Source organism: Trichosurus vulpecula, chromosome 6 (genome assembly GCF_011100635.1).
Source record: "Trichosurus vulpecula isolate mTriVul1 chromosome 6, mTriVul1.pri, whole genome shotgun sequence".
NCBI lineage: Eukaryota > Metazoa > Chordata > Mammalia > Diprotodontia > Phalangeridae > Trichosurus > Trichosurus vulpecula.
In genome coordinates this window covers 91,847,009-91,867,099 of record NC_050578.1, presented here as the reverse complement: position 1 = coordinate 91,867,099, position 20,091 = coordinate 91,847,009, and positions in this window count along the sequence as shown.

Here is a 20,091-nt window from a genome sequence, read left to right as displayed (position 1 = left end):
CAGAAACCTTAAAGTCCCATATATGTATTTCAGACAATATAAAAAATTTTAAAGTTTTATATATATATATATATATATATATATACATATATATATATATATATATATATATATATATATATATATATATACACACACAATTGTATTAATCATATTTGCACATTAATCATGTTGTGAAAGAAGAATCAGAATAAAAGGGAAAAACCACAAGGAAGAAAAAGCACAAAAAAGTGAAAATAGTATGCTTCAATATGCCTTCAGATTCCATAGTTCTTTCTCTGGATGTAGATAGCATTTTCCATGATGAATCTTTTGGAATTGTCTTAGATCATTGTATTGCTGAGAAAAACTAAGTCTATCAAAGCTGATCATCGAACAATGTTGCTGTTACTGTGTACAATGTTCTCCTGTTTCTGCTCACTTCACTCAGCATCAGTTCAGGTAATTCTTCCCAGGTTTTTTTCTGAAATCAGTCTGATCATAATTTCTTATAGCACAATAGTATTCCATTACATTCATATACCACAATGTGTTCAGTCGTTCCCCAGTTGATGGGCATCCCCTCAGTTTCTCATTCTTTTTGACCAGGAAAAGAGCTGTTATAAATATTTTTGTACTTGTGGGTCCTTTCCCTCCTTCTTATGATCTCTTTGGGATATAGACCTAGTACTAGTATTGCTGGTCCAAAGGGTGTTACTGGTTTGATTGCCCTTTGGGTATAGTTCCAAATTGTTCTCTAGGGTAGTTGGATCAGTTCACAACTCCACCAACAATGCATTATTATTCCAATTTTCCCACATCTTCTCCAACACTCATCATTTTCCTTTTCTGTTTTATTAACCAATCTGATGGATGTGAGGTGGTACCTTAGAGTTGTTTTAATTCATATTTCTCTGATCAAAAGTGATTTATAGCATTTTTACATAAGATTATAGATAGCTTTAATTTCTTCATCTGAAAACTGCCTGTTCATATCCTTTGCCCATTTATCAATTGAGGAATGATTTGTATTCTTATAAATTTTATTCAGTTGCACAGACAGTATAATTGTTAAAGCAGGGGGGGGGGAAACAGTAAGTCCTGACATTGCTAAGACACCAAATAACCAGAATTATAATGCTCAAGGTTGAAAAAGTATAACTTGGCTCTGTATGAATGAAAAAGTATTTAACACCTAGTATGCTAACCAGTATGCTAAGCCCTGAAATACAAAAAACAAGATACTACCCATCTTCAAAAATCTTAGGTTATCGTACAGAGAGACAATGCTTGCTGGATGCCTATGGCCATGGAAGGGTTTTAATCTAAGGAGTCATCATAAGGATGGGAAATTGATCAATGGTGCAGTGGATTGGCATGCTCTTTTCAGAAGCAGTGTTAGTTTTGATTTTATAATTATGTCCAGATTAAGGGGGAAAGGTCAGGGTTTCAGCAGCAGGGAAGATGGAAAGGTATCTGTATGGATGGCTGGATGGGATATAAGGAATGACCAGTTCTGCATCTAGTGAGCTCATAGGATCATGTGATCATAAATTTAAAGGGAACTTTAGTCTGATCCCTTCATTTTATACATGAAGAATGTGTGAGGCCCAGGAAAGTTAAGTAACTTATCTGGAGTCACTTAAGACATGCACATAGGAAATGACAAGGAAGGTCCAGAACTTGAATCCAGGTCTTCCTGGTCAAACTCATTATTTCCATTTCTCACATAACGGGCTGGAGGACTTTGCACTCACTCACCCATTCAGCCTCAGAAGGAAGGTTTTAAAATTTGGTGGATTAACTTCTCTTGGGACTAGGGGCATGGTGTTTTTGGAAGTCTGACCTAGAAGATGATATTCTAGGTGTTACAGAGAGTGCTATTCCAGGTGGGGAGAAGCAGGGAAACTGGAGTATCAAATGGAGAGATGACTGGGGTAGACAGCTAGATGGGATGTAAAGTATGATCTAGCCTGCAGATTGCTGAGTATTATTTTCTGATAGGTAATTTGGTTCCTTTGTCCCTTAGTCTCCTAAGAGATGTGGACCATGACTGTTAGATCCTTTGAATTTCTCTCAAGCATCAGGTAGAGTAAAGTATACGAGTTGAAGATTTGTGATTTCATGGTATGAAAGACCCCTTTACCTATCCCTCTCTTATCTGGTAGATAGATCTTAAAGTATGGCTTGATGCTCAGAGATGTTGAGGGTCTTGTTGCCCACAGTAATGCAATTCATAGGTATCAGAGGCAGAATTGAACCTAAGTCTTCCTGACCTCAAGTCTAATACTCTATTTTCTACTCCAAATACTCCACACTTCTTGTAATGCATTGAATATTTTTATCCAGACCTGTGGTTTTTGTAAATGTGGGGAACTCCTGGTATGGAAACTTTTTCTATTAATAATAATTATAATATGTAACACTTTTATTGCTCTCATATTTTATATCATTTGATCCACACAATATTCCTATAAGGAGGGTCCATTTTACAGACAAGGGAAAGTGAGCTGAGAGAAATAAAATAACATGCCCAAGGTCGTGCAATTCTAAGTGTTTGAAGTAGGATTTGAAGTCAAGTTTTCTGGAACCCCAAACTATCCACTATGCCACCTAGCAGCCTCACCAGACTGGTGACCTATCTCCAACTTTACAGATTTAGAATCTCTAGGGATACTGACAGGTTAAATCATTCATTCATTCATTCATAAATATTTATTAAATGCTTCCTGTACCAGGCACTGCTAATCACTAGGAATAAAAAATGAGATAAAAGACAGTCCCTGGCCTCAATGAGCTTAAGCAACTTACCCATGGTCACAAAACTAGTTGAATCCGAGTTTTCCTGACTGGTCTTTTCACTATGCCCACTGCCCCTGCCCTGTAGGTAGAGAATGTTTTATCGTTGTTGATTGACCAAGTCCATTCATTTTTTACAAAACAGGATTTGAAAGAGTGTTTACTTAATGGACTGATAGTAGCTAAATCAGAGGGATACGAATTAGTATGGAAAATAAAAAAGAAATCTCCTTAGTGACACAACAGAAGGAACAAACACTCCTGTGTGAGTAAGTCTGACAGTATTCAGCAGCTTTATATTCTTGCTACCCCTCTTTAGGGAGGTTTAGTTATTGCTTGATGGCCTATTCATTTCAGCAAACATAACTCGATAGAAGGGTACAGGAATGGACAGCATGCTTTTGATCCTTCAGGTCCTATAGACTGTAAAACACACCCACAAAGTCATCATGCACATGCATGCCCTGTTATTATTGTTAAGCATTGTTGGGTTGCCCAATGTGATGTCCACTTTTTATCATTTCATAGTACAGTGCCCTTTGTCAGTGAAGATGGTTAGGCATTATGAATGTATTTGTATTTTACAATGAAATCTTAGTTTTGTAATTAAAATAGGCAACTCAGAGTGAAAATACAAATAAATCCTTTAGCATACCTGCTTAGTGGAGTATTATTATTATGGCATGTCACTGAGAAATCCAAGAGAAACCGATGCATCATGCACCTCACATAATATGCTAATGACTGTGGATCAGATAATGTATGAAAAGAAACATATTTCTTGGATTCTTTGAAATATTGTAGGGAGAGGCAGAAAGTTGAGATCGGGAGTCAGTGGCCTTTGTCGAAGCCAGGTATGTCGTAGAGCCACGATGAGGCTTGGAAAAGCTTATAGTTAAATTTTCAGCATGAGAATTGACACCTTGTAAATGAGCAAAGGCTATAACTTGGAACTTGATTTATTATCTTATTGATTTTCTAAAAAGTATGATGAGGGAAGTGTTAATAAGGCAGATTAAGCTTAAAATACATCAGGCATTTTTGGAGGGTTAGTTCTTAAATGTTTACAAACGTACCAGTCTAATTTGAACTTTGCCACTTCTTAATCACAGATATTACTGTTATTCGCCACAGTTTAAGTGACTTCACATATTTGGGCCTCAGTTTCCTCATTTGAAAAGTTGTGGGGATTGGGCTGGATGCCCTTTTAGATCCCTTCTAGCACTCAATATACAATTCTAAAGTTCATTCAAAAATTGCTTTTCAATTCTAGCTCTTGCTTTTCATGTGCTCTGTTTATTTTTTATAGGTCAAATTCTTATAAAAAAGTAGTGGGCATCTTCCCTTTCACCATTTATGAATGTGTTAGTTCAACTTTCAGCTTGAGATATAAAATTTCACCAACAGAATTATAAAAGATAGAGAGTATACAAACATTTGAATGTAGAATCATCTCTCTATAGAGTGAAAGTCTTTTTTTCATAGGGAGATATAATCTTATACAAACAGTTGTCTCCCCTTACAAGGATTTCTAACATACAAGTTTATCTGGCCATTATAAAAAGAAAAGCCATTAACAAGATGAAGAATCTTACTTTTTATTTTATTACAAATGGATTTTTATCCAGAGCTGACTTTTAAAAGTTAAATTGTATTTTTCCATATATATATGACATGTCAAAATGTGCTTTTTGTGGTTGTTGTTTTTAATAGATGGAGAAAACTCAATGAATTAATTGGTTGGGTGAATCGATGAGATGGTATAGATTGTCTTTCTCTGACAGAGAGCCAAACTACCCAATACTGAAAGCACAGCATTTCTGTTACCTATAAAAAAGAATTACTGGTATGCAAATGACATAGTACAGCCTTGGAAATATTTGCGGTTTTCATGATGCTGCAGTGCCTGTGCGGAATAGAGCCATTTTCCCTTGCCATGTTCTCCCCCACAGTCAAGGGGAATTCACATCCCAAGGGGAGGTCATGCAGGCTTCAGTCTTCTCAGTTTTGTGGTGATGAGCATGAACACACCTATCCCTCATTGCCCTCCCCTGAGCCATTCATATGAGAAAAGAAGTAGTAATTTTTCTACTTGTAATACTTCATTTTTGTTATAGCTAGGGAAACCACAAGATGGCACTGTTTTAGAACATTATTATTTTAGAATAAGCAGCATCTTTCTACAGCCCAGTTATTCTAAGATGTCTCTTAGACATCTGTGCTGGACCAAAGGATGCTTTTGTTACGCTAATGCTTAAAGTGAATACCTTGATTGCATGTATTCAGGATGTTTGGAAAGATTGTGAACTGATAGTCATAAAACCCTTTGGAAAGTCTAAAATCAGATAGAATTCCAGGTTCTAAAGAACTTTCTTCTTTAATCCTACATAATCTAGAGAATTTTTCACTCAGCTATTTCTCCTCTGTCACCTAAGGTATGACTTTCCCATAATTTAAAATATGGCAGGGCATCTGATAGTAAAAGGAAAGTGTTTATTTGGTTTAGAAAGACCAAAAAAGTATTTCTAAGTAATGAGTAAAGAAATCTTAGGATTTTTAAAGTTCAAAGTATTCTAAAAATCATCTAGACTAACTACATTATTTTAATAAGATCATAATTTTTGAAATCCATTCCCCTTGGAGAGCCAATTCCCTCATTTTACGGTTGAGGAAACTGAGTTCCCCAGAGCTGAAGTGATTTCTCTAAGGTCACACAGATAGCAAAAGATATAACTGAAATTCAAACTCAGCCTCCAAATCCTATATTCTTTCCACTGTACCACAAAGACTAATATAGTTCTCACTATAGGATATATATATGTGTATATATATATATATACATAATATCATATATAATATGTACATATATATACATAATATTATATAATATATATATATATACACACAAACATATCACAAAGAAAAATTAACCTTTAATTTAGCTATTTCTTATTAAAGGCAACATGGTAAGTGGAGAGAGCCTGGGCTCAGGAGTCAGAGGACCTGGGTTCCTAGGAACCTAGAGGAAAAAACAGTGGTCAAAGAGAACAGTTAATTTATTAGTTGTGACAATGTTTAAAATAACTTCTGAGTAAAAACCAAAATAACCCAAAAGAGGCACATTTTTAAATATTCCTTAACTATCCAAGTTCATCTGGTTCCTTCTTCCCCCGTATGCATCCTAACAAATGGTATTTAACAGCTGAGGACTTTTTCTTTTTCTCCTGACCCTCTTCCACATCTCTCAGGGCTTCACTTCTAAGATTGACATAAACAGTTTAAAATCCATTGGCATACTGATACCATTTTGCCTTTGCCACTTACTAGCAATACAAGGTTGGGTAACTTATTTGATTTTTCTCTTGGCTCCAGTTTCCTCATTTGCAAAAAGGGATTGAATTAGATCAGTGGTGTCAAACTGAAATAGAAACAGATTCCTGAGGACTGCATATTGACTTATAAAACCACAAATTTACATCATTTATATTGTTTTGTATATTTATTTATTTTGTTAAACACTTCCTAATGACATTTCTAAGCAGTTTAAGGCCCATGGTTTTGATACCTCTGGCACTGGATAACTTTAAGTACTCTTTAATTTTAAAGTCTATTATGTAATTATCCCATGAGAGCCAAATTGGACTTAATTGTGTTTCTTGGTATCTAGAAGTAGCAGTTTATTTTGCAAGGCTACACATTTAGAACCAAGGAGAACAATTAAAATAGAATTAGCCAAAGTTCTTATAATAATAATAGAAATAATAACAATAGCCAGCATTTATATAACATTTTAAGGTGTGAAAAGAGCTTTATAAATATTTCATTTTATCCTCACAACCACCCTGGGAGGTGAAAGCTAACATCATCCCTATTTTGCAGCTGAGGAAAATGAGGTAAATCGAGGTTCTGATTTGCCCAGGCTTATGTAACTAGTAAATATCTAAGGAATTATTCAAAATCAGGTCTTCCTGGCTCCAAGTCCAATACTCTATCAATGGGCCACCTAGCGACCTCTAGACCTTTCAAGTGGTACCTTTTTGTTCTAGCAAAATTCTGTGAGCAAATGTTACTTGTAGTATTAGCTACATTTTATATATGCATTAATTGAGGACTTTGAGGTTAAATGATTTGCCCACAGGCCTATAGCTAGTAAATATTAGAGGCAGAATTCAAATCAGGTTTCTCCTGATTCCAGATCCAATGTTCTTTCTACTATCCCATACTTCTAGGGTAATAAAATACAAGAATGTTAAAAAAATACCCAACACCAAAGCTTCTAGCTGGCTAAAGGGCAGAAGAAACTGACACGTGGTAAGAGGGAATGTGAGTGTTTATGAGATGGGTGGGGAGGAAGACTGGAAACAGCTTAATGGAGAACATAAATCACTTTGTGATTCTAAGTTCATTATTTTCAGGAAAGATTGAATTACCCTAATAATTCCAAGTATAGTCTAATGAGTTATGATTGAAAGAACATAAAAATACCAACAGGAAACAATCCCAACAACTCTATACCAAAAAGAGAAATTGAGCACATCAGAAATAAATTCCCAAAGGGAAAAATAAATAATTAAAGAAATATGTGTCTGTGTCTGTTTATAGGTATATATATGTGTGTGTGTGTGTATACACATTATATGTGTATTTCTATCTATCTATGACTGTATGTATATACACATGCATATGTATGTATATAAAATTTTGGTCTAAATGGATTTACAAATTAATTCTATCAACATTTACAGATCAAATAGTTGCAATGTATTCACATAGAGAAAGAAGTTCTTTTTCTGAACTCTTTATATGAGACCAACAAGGCCCTAATATTAAAACCATAGAAAGAGAAAGGTGCTTTCTATCCTCATTATCTTCTTCCCCCTAGAACCTTGGACTCCCTCCTTGGAACATCGGGCTTTGATAGGTGACCTTTCACCTTATCTTACCTTAAACTTCCATGTCACTTCCCAGTAGATTCCAAATTGTATTCACTCCAGTGCTTAACAACATCCTGGCACACACTAGTGCTAATGAATGCTTTGTGATTCATCCTTTGAAAACTATAGATCAAATATTACTAATGAATGTTGAAAAATATCTAATAAATATTAGCAAAGAGTCTGTATTAATATAATAAATTATTCACTATGACCTTGTTCGGTTTATGCCAAAACTGCAAAGAAGGGTCATCATTAGTAAAACCAAACCACAATTAATAGCATTAAGAAAAATCATCATGATTTTATCGATATAGAAAAAGCCTTGGACAAAATATAGCTCCAATTTTTCAGGAAAAAAAATGCTGAAAAGGACAAAAAAGATTTAAAGGCACAAAAAAGCTCTTAAAATTCTACCTAAAATTAAGGACTAACATTGTTTGTTATAGAGAAACATTAATAACTTTCCCATTAGGGTAAAGCTAGGATGTACATTATCTCCGCTATTATTTGACATAGTGATAGAAATGTTTGCTATTTCAAAAAGACAGAAAATGAAGAAAAAACACAGTCAAAAAGATGGCAAAATTATATTTGGAGATGATATGATGAATACTTAGCCTTGAAGAAAAGATTGAGACAATAGCACTAGCCAAATAGCAACATTCAAAATAAATTCAGAAAGCTCATCAGATTAAATATATATATGTATATATATATACACATAATACATACACACATATATTTATGTATAATTATCAACCAAACCCAGAAGGACTTGAGAGGAAGAGAAATTTCATATAAGATAAGAAGAAAATTCAGCAAAAGTGTTTGGAAAAGTACATTACCGAGGCATAAAATGACCTGTACAAAGATAATTTAAAAATCTGGATAATTCTTCAATGCTTATAATTCAGCTATGTCAATGTATTAAAAATGAAGATTCTACCCAATTGCTCTACAAATTGTGTCAGATTGTTTAAATTAACAAAGGGTTATTTTATAGAATTAGTTAAAATAATAAAATTCATTTGGAGAAAAAAGTCAAGAATATCATGGGTAACACTGGAAAATAAAAGTAGTGAGGCTTGACATCTTCAAATCTCAAACTATATTACCAGTAGTAATTGTATTATCTAGTATTGTATATAAAATAGAAAAGTAGATGAATAGAATGGACCAGATAATCAAGACTTAGAAATAAACTAAAATGATACATCACTGTTCTATATATCCAAGAATATAAATTGCAGAACAGTGGTTATTTAACAAAAACTGCTAGGTGGCTCAGTAGATAGAGTGCCAGTCTTGGAGTCAGGATGAGTCATCTTTGTGAATTGAAATCTGGCCTCAGATACTTACCAACTGTGTGACCCTGAGTAAGTCATTTAAGCCTCTTTGCCTCAGTTTCTTCATCTATTAAATGAGCTGGAGAGGGAAATGGCAAGCCACTCCAGGATCTTTCCCAAGAAAACCCAAATGGGGTCATGAATAGCTGGGCACATCTGAAACAAATGAATAACAACAACTGGAAAAGGAAAAAGCAGATTGGAAAAAATACGTTTAAATCACATGCTGTAATGCATTTCAAACAGATAAGAGATCTATAAATAAATCAATGCATTGACTATTTTTGAGGGATTATCCTTTGTCATGGGATTTGGTAGATTGTTGAGAAATGTCATTTTTTTTGTCAAACTGTTGCCATCATTTTATACTTTTAAAGGAGATTATAGATTCTCTTAAGTTGCAAAACACGTAGCCTATGTAAACCCTCAGTGTCTTTATCCCAACTTGCACACACATTGTTAAATTTGGTCCACAGATGGTTGGCTAAATCTCCCCCTAAGAGTTCTAGGGATAACCATAGAGGGTTGAGATGCTTTTCCATTGTTATAGTCTAAAGTCTCTATATGGGTGTGTTTGAACCAAAGTCAATTGCAAGTTGCAGTTAATATTTCCCTAAATTTGGCATAGCTTATGGGTCAATCACTTTCTTGCTTGAAGGACACAGGGTTTAGTTGCTGTCTCCATTCACTGTCAGGTGGAACTCCTCAGAGCACTTTTAAGGCTACAATGACATATGACACTTGATTATTGGCAAATTCCAATATGGACTCCTTGACTAAACCTCTGTTTCTCCAACCTTCGAGATCTCAAAATGTTGTTCCATCTCCAGCATACCTTTTCCCAAGAGCAGGAAAGGATAGATGCAACAGGGATAGAATCAGCATAGTTACCACATAGCTTTGAAGCTATATGGTAACCACATTGGAAAAGCTTGAGGAACTTTACAAATACTTGTTGATGGATTCATTGATTTTCCCTCACTCGGTAATCTTGTCTATCTATCTATCTATCTGCCCATCCACCCATCCACCTATCCATTTATCCACCATCTATCTATCTATCTATCTATCTATCTATCTATCTATATCTATGTATTTGTATATTTTTGTTGTTCAAATCATTTTAATTGTGTCTGATTCTTAATGACCCCATTCGGGTTTTCTTGGCAAAGATACTGGAGTAATTTGCCACTTTCTTCTCCAGATCATTTTATAGATGAGGAAACTGAGGGAAACAGGGTTAAGTCACATATCTAGTAGGGGTCTGAGGCAGATTTGAACTCATGAAGATGAGTCTTCTTGACTCCAGGCCTGGATTTCTATCCATTGTGCCACCTAGCTGCTGACATTTATGTGTGTGTATGTATGTGTGTGTGTGTGTGTATGTATATATACACAATTCATGTGTGTATAAACATATCTATCTATATACATATATGTCTATGTTTATACAACATTTATCTATGTGTATATCCAGCCCAAATTGCTTTCCTGAATTCCATTTATGCAGCATCAACTGCCTAACCCATCTCCATGGCAAATTTAATGTCTAAAATGTGTTCCTTCTTTCAACACACTCTGCTCCCAATTTCTCTATTTATATTGAAAGCATCATTCCAATCATTCAAAATGTAACTTCAGTTACTCACGCCTCTTTATTATTCATCAGTTCTCGTATCTAATCAATTCCTAAGTTTGTACCTGTCTTTTATTCTCCACTTATTCAGCCAACACCCTAGTTTCAGGCTGTCATCACTAATTGCAATAGCCAATTATAATTGGTCTCCCTGATCCTAATCTCTTCCCTCTCCAGTCCATCCTCTACATAGCAGCTGAATTAATATTCCCTGCCTAGAAGCTACTTCCTCCTTAGAAGCTTATAATCATTAGCTTCCTTGAGACAAATTGATTGCCAGTACCTATAGGAAATCTTCTCTTGGTTCCCTCTGCCAATTTGTGCTCTTGCCAACTTCAAATTATCATACACCTATTTATCTATGTATATGCTATATTTCCTAATAGAACAGAAGTTCTTTAAAGAGTAAGGACAGGGTGGGTGTTTTTGTTTCATTCTTTCTTTGTATTTCTGGCACTCGGCCCAGGGCTTTGCATGTATTAGGTGCTAAATAAATCCTTGTTGAATTGAACAAAGGAATGACTCAGCCAGATCTATTTAATTTTCCCATTTCATAAGAAGAATCAAGTATTAATTGAACCTCTTCTTTTTCCCTCCCAAATAAAATCATGACAACTCTCATTTCTCTCTGGCTCCTATGTGCCTTTATTTCCCTACTTTCCTTTCTTGTCAGGAGTAGAAGCATCAAATCTGAAAGAAATAAAGGGGGGAGGAAGGGAAGGAATGATAATAGAGAAAGCAGAAGGAATAAATTTGCCCAAATTCTTCTCTCCTAGAAGTCTAATGTAATTGAATGGACACCTCTCAAGGAGACCATGCCACAGGGATGGGGATGAGAATGGGGATCGAGGAGCACAATTTCACACTCTGGCACAAAATTAGCTAGTTATGGTGCCTTGTAAGATCTTTCTTTCTCAATCTCTCTCTCTCTCTCTCTCTCTCTCTCTCTCTCTCTCTCTCTCTCTCTCTCTCTCTCTCTCTCTCACTGTCCTTCTCACCAGTATGATAATTAGGAGGTTCCCAAATAAAGCTGTCCTGCCACTGGCTCCTCTCTTTAGATGCTCCTTTCACTACTCTTGAAGAGAGGAAGCATGAAATACAGACCTATTGTGTCCCCAGATCCCTCATATAGTGCCAGAATGGTGAGCTGAATGTCTACTGTTCTGGTGAATGGAAATTGTAACATGCCCAACCCGGGAAACCAATTTTCACAGACTAGGGAAGCCATAAAAGAGTCCATTAAGATGAAAGAATCCAATGTAAAGGTTTTATGCTTTTTATACATTTTTCATGAATTATAAAAAATAAATGAACATAATACTGCATCTGCAAATAAGCAGGAGGGGTCTTGAGCCATGTTTAGAAACTTAGAAGATGTGAATTTTCACCTTAGCAAGCACTGAGAGATAGGTGTTTTTGTTAAAATGTGATTATCCCAGCCATAAAAGCAAGGGCTTTGCATCTTTTAATAGCACTCAAGTTCTAGAAAGCTGAAAAAGCACTTTGACATATATGAGAAAATGAAAATACCCAAACAAAACCATCTTTACTCCCAGAAATAAATCTTTGTCTAATTTTTGTGGTTGCCTTTGCTTTCTTATTGTCCCCTCAGTAGCAAAATCCTCTGTAAAACCCAAAGATAAAGTGACAGCCCTGATAGAGTCTCTATTTGGGGGAAATCACAAGATTCATTTATTTCTTAACAAGAGAAAGGAGCAAGATTAGGGAGGCTTCCAGCCTACCTATATTTTTTCTCCTTTCATGACGGATAATGACAGCTCGATTCAACCAAGTTGATCAAGGAATCTTTTTTGGGGGAATATAACTTCTTATGGAACTTTACCCTCTCAGAGTATAGGATTTAGACAATGCAACAGTAAGACGTAATTGAATGATAATTTTTAAGGAAGTTAGAACTTTTGATAAATAGAAATATGTATAGAATAATTTCACTTGTGTATATATACATACATACACATATATGTATACATATATGTGTGTGTATGTATGTGTGTCTAATGGTAGCCATCTCTAAGGTTTGGGGGAGGAAAAAAAATTTACATGATAACTTTATTATATATTTAAAAGGAATAGCAAGTTGTACATAATAGATCTGCAGTTTCATATGCAATCATCTTTTTTTATTAAATGGTTATGAAATGGCTTGTTTTATTCATAAATTAAAAAAAATAAAATAAAAAATAACTTCCATAGGAAGATCTCAGACTAATAGACAGAAGATGACTGGATTTTCCCAAAATATCAGTGAGAGTCCTCACTTTTGATTTCTTCTTTTTACATTTGGGCTTCTGTGTCCCATGAAGGCACTAGCCCAAGGCACCAGAGTCAGGATTAGAATGAAGGAACCCTGGTGTTGAATTTTGATTTTTTTTTTCCTTTCCTCACTTGACAGCACATCTCCTACCAAAAGGAACACACTGGTAATAAAGAAAACTTCCCCTCTCTCTCAGGAGTAAGATAGAAAACAAAGTCACAGAGCAATATCTGCTGCAACTCTCAATGTCTGTTGACCAGGACTCTAGTCATCTCATTGCTGGAACAGCTAGGCTATTTATGCCTGTTAGCCTGGAGACCAAAACAGCTGCAAATAATGAGAGTGTCATAGAGTAGTGCCCTGTGGGTTCAAAGTAGGACATCTCTGCCCTGACACTGATTTGCTATGTGGCTTTGGGCTAATCATTTTATTCCTTTGTGCCATACATTTTTTCCAGGAGAAAAGGGAAGAGGAGACAGAGCCACTTCAGTCTCAACTGTTGCTATATTAAAGAAAGAGCTGTGTAATACTTGGAAAACACCATTGTTAAGAAGCTTTTGCTACACTGGACTCAATCTTACAAATAAATCTTCATCTTATTCATTACGTAAAAGAGCTACTAATTTGCTGCTTATGTGTGGAGGAAAGTAATAGTTTAAAAAATAAATAGCTGTCATCATTAAGCAAATACACACCAGAATAGAGAAAGATGGCTTTGTGAATTTCTCTTTAGATGGTTGTCAGGTGAATTTTTCCTGATTCCCCATACGCATCATGGAGACACTTTGCTTAAATTTACCTTTCAAAAGTACTTCCTTTTAATGTATGGTACTGAGATCTTAGTACAGTTATCCCTTCTACATTGCAGGGGTTAAATCTGCATAAAATTTTTGGCCCTCCCTTCATACCAGATAACAACTCTGAATTATTATGGCATTAAAAGATAACATATTTTGCTATTATACTATACTATAGATATATTTTCGGCATTTTGGATTTCTAAACTTTTTTTCTGTGTCATCTGTTGGCCTTTGCTTGTTGTCTGCAGGTCCTGCAAAACTGTCCCCAAATTTCCGTTTAATTTCTTATGCTTACCCACCCACAATGTATCGAAACTGCTATGGGGAAAGTTACAATGTGGAAGGGATAACTATATTGGGATTCTGGGTTGTCTTTGGCTGCCCCTTTTAACAACTTGATCATTTCTATTCTAGATCGACCAAGGTAAAAAGGTGTAAAGGCACCTGTATTTTGCTGAAGTGATATTACTAGCTGCTGCTATTAGTGGATTGTAGAGTAGTGCATCTGGAGGGCCTCCACATCACAGGATTGAGCAGGTGGGCTACAGTGAACTCATTAAGAAGATGCAGGTATGAGAAGTGAAGCCACAGGAGTAAGGAAGTAATAGAGGGAAGAAAATGGCTGCCAAGCTTTAGAGATTTCTCCCCATTTCATGCCATGTTATGTATTACTTAAAGGAAAGAGATTTTCTCTTTCTCTTTGAAATGCAGACATTCAATAATACAAGTAAGTAGCTGACACTGCCCAGGCATGAATTTTGTCCCCATGAGCTTGGGACTTAATGTGGTTGTAGTCTTCCAGACCCTGGCAGATCTCATCCCACCTACACAGGACCAGAGGCAACTGGTTCTTGATCTTTTAGTAAGCTCTGAGGCAAGATGAGTCAAGATGAAGCACTTTCTGAAAAAGTTAGTATCTTAATACATCTGATTTCCTTCAATTGACCTTAAAGCCTAGGCCAGGACTAGAACGCTTCTAGGAGAGAAGGCATTTTGAGGAGGCAAGGTAGTCTGCTTGGCATCATGGGTATTGGCAGTATTTGCTGTTTGTCTTTACTTGTGAGATAATACCATTTATTTTAGTGAATTTAAAATGAATATGATATGAGGTCATGTAACAAATCCTGACTGGTATAAAGTGGAAGATTCAGTGGACAGGGGCCTTATTTATGATTAGTTTCGAGCCTCAAGACAACAAGATTCCTGGAGCTGCCATTTGATGTGCTATTACAGGTCACTTCATCTTTTTCTTAGACTGTGCATTGTATTCTTTTTGATAATTGAGGGCCTTGTATTTTAAAAGGTCATTTTATACACACACATACATATACACATATACACATACATATTATATTTTCCTGTTAAGGAATTTTATATTCTATGAGACAATATTTGATTATTCACTACGTGGATACAAATTAGGTGGTAGAGTGGGGGCGGGGGGAGGATTGTTTATAGAGGCATAAGAACTGGGTTAGAATCTTAGGATATGCTTGTAAATGTTTAAAAAACAAAACAGCTCTTGAAAATGTATGACACACTTTTAAGGTTACTATGTATTATTAACATTTGCTTTATTACTTAAATCTAAGCAATCAACAAAATAATCAAGCCCTAATTTGCATCATTTGCTGATTTCTAAGTACAAAAGTTTGCAATAAAAATTTTATAATTAGCTCCAGTTTGTACTAGCTCCAGCACACCCTGTTTGAATCCCAGTTTTGTTACTGAATATTTTTGGGACCTGTACTAAATTGTATATTGCCTTAATTTCCTTCTCTGTAAAATGTTGGAAGTGGGGAGACAAAGTAAAAAATCCTGCTTCAGTTATCTCCAAATTGCGCAAATTGCTTAACGTCTCTGATTCTTGGTTTCCTCATCTGTAAAAGCCTCCTTCTGTAAAAAGCTTCTAGAAGGCAGTTAGGTAGCTTAGTGGATAGAGCACTGGGTCTGGAGTCAGGAAGACCTGAGTTCAAATGTGACCTCAGACACTTACTAGCTATGTGACCCTGGGCAAGTCACTTAACTTTGTTTGCCTCAGTTTCCTCATCTGTCAAATGAGCTAGAAAAGGAAATGGCAAACTACTCCAGTATCTTTGCCAAGAAAACTGCAGGGACAGTGCTATGTTTAAAGTGATGTTCAGAATCATTTCATCTTTCAATCTGATTCTATGCTTCAGACGGAATCTAAGTAATCCCCATTTAATCTTCTGGAATTGGGCCTATAGGTATTCTGAATGATTGGCTCTATCAACAACCCTAGCATTCTCTTTTTTATGGTTCCTTCTGAGAATGGGGTCACTGAGTACACTGGAATTAGATGTAGCTTTATGAATAGAAAATGCTGATTGTTACTAGAGCAGTGGCAGGATGACTGAGCCCCTTCCTTCCTTTCCTTCTTTTCTTTCTTTCCTTCCCTCCCTCCCTCTCTCTCATCTCCTTTTCTCTCTCCCCATTGTGTCAACAATCTTGCTAGCAGCTTCTGTGGGGGTATAAGATTCACCCACATCCAGCACCCAGAAAGCTGCTGACAGCACAGGTTCTTCTGATCTGCTTAATTAAGGAAAGCAAGGTGAAGGGGTTGACGAGCTTACTTTTAATTCAGCATTCAAATATCATTCAGTTAGTTCAGGGGAAAAAGCCAGCACCCTGAACTTCAAAACAAAATGTAAACAAATTACAAACATCAACAGACTTTGTCTGATTCAAATCCTAACACAGTTACTAGAGTTCAATAAAGTTTCAGCATCCAGGTTTACAAGGTGGAGGGCTCCTTAGCTACAGCTGCCCAGAGCCTGCTCATCAACACCATCTCGGGAGCCCCACACAAATGGCTCTGTCCTTCCTTCTTATAGGGCTTCAGACATCATCAAACATCATCTGAATCACCAGAGCTCAGGCTCTGATGATTGGTTCTTGAGTTGGCCCTTCCCTTTAGGACCCTGGGAGGTTCACATTCACATGGATTAGGTTAACACCTAATGGGGTTTGGGCCTGGGGCTTAGCGCCTAGTAAAGCTCACTGAGATAAATTGAGTCACTCAAAGAAAACAAAGGCCATTCTGGTTACACCCATCTCTCCCCCTCTCTTCTCTTTTTTCCTACCCCTTCTCTATTCTTCTCTTCCCCTCTCATCCTATCCCCCTCTCTCTCTTCTGAGTGAGGGAGAGACCTTGGAGGGAGGAGACACCAGGGAAGTGATCTGATTCAGAACTGTTCAAAGAATTCAGTGGCTCACTAGAATTGTCAGTGTCTTTATGCTGTCTTTTAAGTCTGAATCAAAGGGGTCAATGAATTATTTTCCTGATAGTTTTAGTAGGTGTTGAAATTTAGATCCCCTCTGTATTTTTCACTTTAACACTTATGAGAGAAAAATAGGATATTATTTTAGATTGTAATGTATACTTATCTATTCTCAAATTTGAAATTTTTGGTCAAAATATAAAAAAAAAATCAAAGTTATTTCTTTTGAAAGGGAAGCACTATAGAAATTGAGGGGTGAGATTAAGAGCTAGTGGAAGGGGCAGTTCAGTAGAAAGAGTCCTGAAATAGAAGTCAGAGAACCTCATTTAAATCCCAGCTCTGTTATGACCCATGTGATTTTGGATGCACCTTTCTTGGTCTCAGTTTCCCTATATGACAAATGAAGGAGCTGGACTAACTGATGTCTAAATTCCCTTCCAATTTAAAATCCTACGATTGTGGTGAATAAGCTTATGGTCTTAAGTTACTAGGACATCATATGCTTATATATATCTATATCTGTATCTATATCTATATCTATATCTATATATATATATATATATCTTTGAATGCTGAGTGCTTCACACATATGTGCTTGATTGATGACTCCCAAGATTAATCTTTAGGGAAGGAGAATAAGGAGAAAGGAATAAGTGTTTAAATAGTGCCTACTATGCTCCAGGTACTTAAATATTATCTCATTTGGTCCTTATTACAACTCTAGAAGTAGGTGCTATTACTTTTCCCATTTTATAGATGAGATAACTGAGGCAATCAGAGGTCAAGTAATTTGTCTAGTGTCACACAGCTAGAAAATGTCTGAAGCCAAATTTGAACTCGTGTCTTCCTGACTTCAGGCCTAGTATTCTATTCACTACCTGTTTTCAGGGGTGGAGAACCCCCACTAGCCTTTTGGGATAATCTCTGCTTCCTTTATGCGTATTCATCTAAAATATAAGCTGAACTGTGATTTTGATAATATAGAAAATAGAGTTTAGTTTCCAAAAAAATCTATTTTTTTCTGGTACTTTATATCTGTCATTTCCCCCCGTTTACAACCATACTGTGATTGTAACAGTCACACAAGTCAGCAAGACTGCCCCTCTGTTTAAATTGTTTCTCAGCAGCCCTGTTGTGAATAAATATTTTCGCACACATCTTGAAATAAAAGTTAGTCATTTAAAGGACCAATTGAAGATGAAGGCAGTGGTGCTACAATCAAACATAGTGTCCTAGTATACAACCAACAGAGGCAAAAAAAATCATCATATATTACGCTTTGTCAAAATGTATTTTTAAATTTTGGCCAATTTGCAGCAACGCAAATTGGACTATCAGAGAAACATGGAGCACAAGGCTGAGAGGAGACTGTAACACAGAATAAAAGAACTGCAAAGGAGAACTTTAGTAAAAGATGTCATCAGAGAAATACATGAACAAAATGGATGGGTTAGTTACATAGGAGAGTGAAGGAAAACAAGTGGTAGTCCAGAGACTTCACTTGCAGCCTTGCTATATCAAGAGAAAGTGAGGAAGGCTTCTAGCACAGTGGGTGGGTATGAACAAGAGACACTGTGATGGGCATAGTTAGGCTTCCATCTGCACCGGTGGAAGAAATACAGCTGTGAGATCACAGAACCGTTGGAATGTCAGAGAAGTGCAAACTTTCTAAAGCCACTGAATTATGATTTTAAAATATTTTAAGTATGAAAAATACAACATTTAAAGGTCTGCTTCTATACTCATACTTATTATACATGAAAACACACACACATATGTGCATATATATATGTATGTACATATATGTATGTATGTATTCTCTATAGGGAAAATGCTATCTTGTTTCCCCTTACATTACACCAATTATATTCCCTGCCCAAGATAATCTGTAGCTTAAATAAGATACTTTGGAACAAACTTTTGATCTTCTAACCAAAAAATCCTTCCTTTCTTCCTTTCTTTAGGGAGTTGTGTTTATATCTCTTTTACCAACAAGAACTTCAAAAGAAAGTTTTCTAAAGGGTTTTATCTATTCAATGTTTGTTCTCTTTGCTGTCTGTGGCTACTTCCTTATGTGTGGTCTCCGAGACCATTTATTTAATGAAATTATTCTATAAAGGAAATATTTTAACAATCTTTAATTTAATTCAACAAACATTAAGCAATTACTATGTGGAAATTATTCCACAAAAGTTCTACTCTGGTAACTCCTGGTGGTGTGGGTGTTAAACTTGAATTCTCATGGCCTTTTCTTGAGTGGGAAGCAGATTCTAGTAGTTTATACACTGCTAGGACTGTTACAGGGCTAATCCTTATGAAAGCCCTCTGTCCAGAGATCAGCCTAGGCATGTACAGAGAGGCTTATATGTAGGCTGCTCAATGGATGATAACATTGCACAATCATCTTATTAGATGGGAGATGACCTAGGAATGTGGGATCCGTTTCCTAATAGGCCTCCTTGTAGAGTCAAAAAATTAAGTTCAAAATATTCAAAATATTAAGAACAAAGATCAAGGTCAATAGGATGTTAGAAGAAAGAATAAAATGAGAAGTTATGGCATGTAATGGAAGCTATTCCAAACTAACCTATTTAAACAATATGATGGTGACCAAAAGGGGTGTATATGTATGTGTGTTTACATGTGCATGCATGTGCTTTTTAAAAGGGTCATATGTGTGAATATTGAAGTTACCAAGGATGATGAAAAGGATTAGAATAAGAAAGAAGATGGCTAGATATGCGAGAACAATTTAAATTACTTAATATCTATTTTGCATTTATTTTGCGTGTATGTGTAGAGACAGAGATAAAAAGGGTGTTTTCTTATCTGTTTCTGCATTATTTGCCAGGCTTTCGCTTCAAAAAATAGAATACAAGCTCCCTGACAGCATTCTAAAATAATTTTTGCCTTTGTATTCCTTACACTGAGAACAGGACCTGGTACAAAATAGGTTCTTTTTTTTTGGTTGCTATTTTTGTTTTGTTTTTGCAAGGCAATCAGGGAGACTTGCCCAGGGTCACACAGCTAGTAACCATCAAGTGTCTGAGGCCAGATGTGAACTCAGGTCCTCCTGA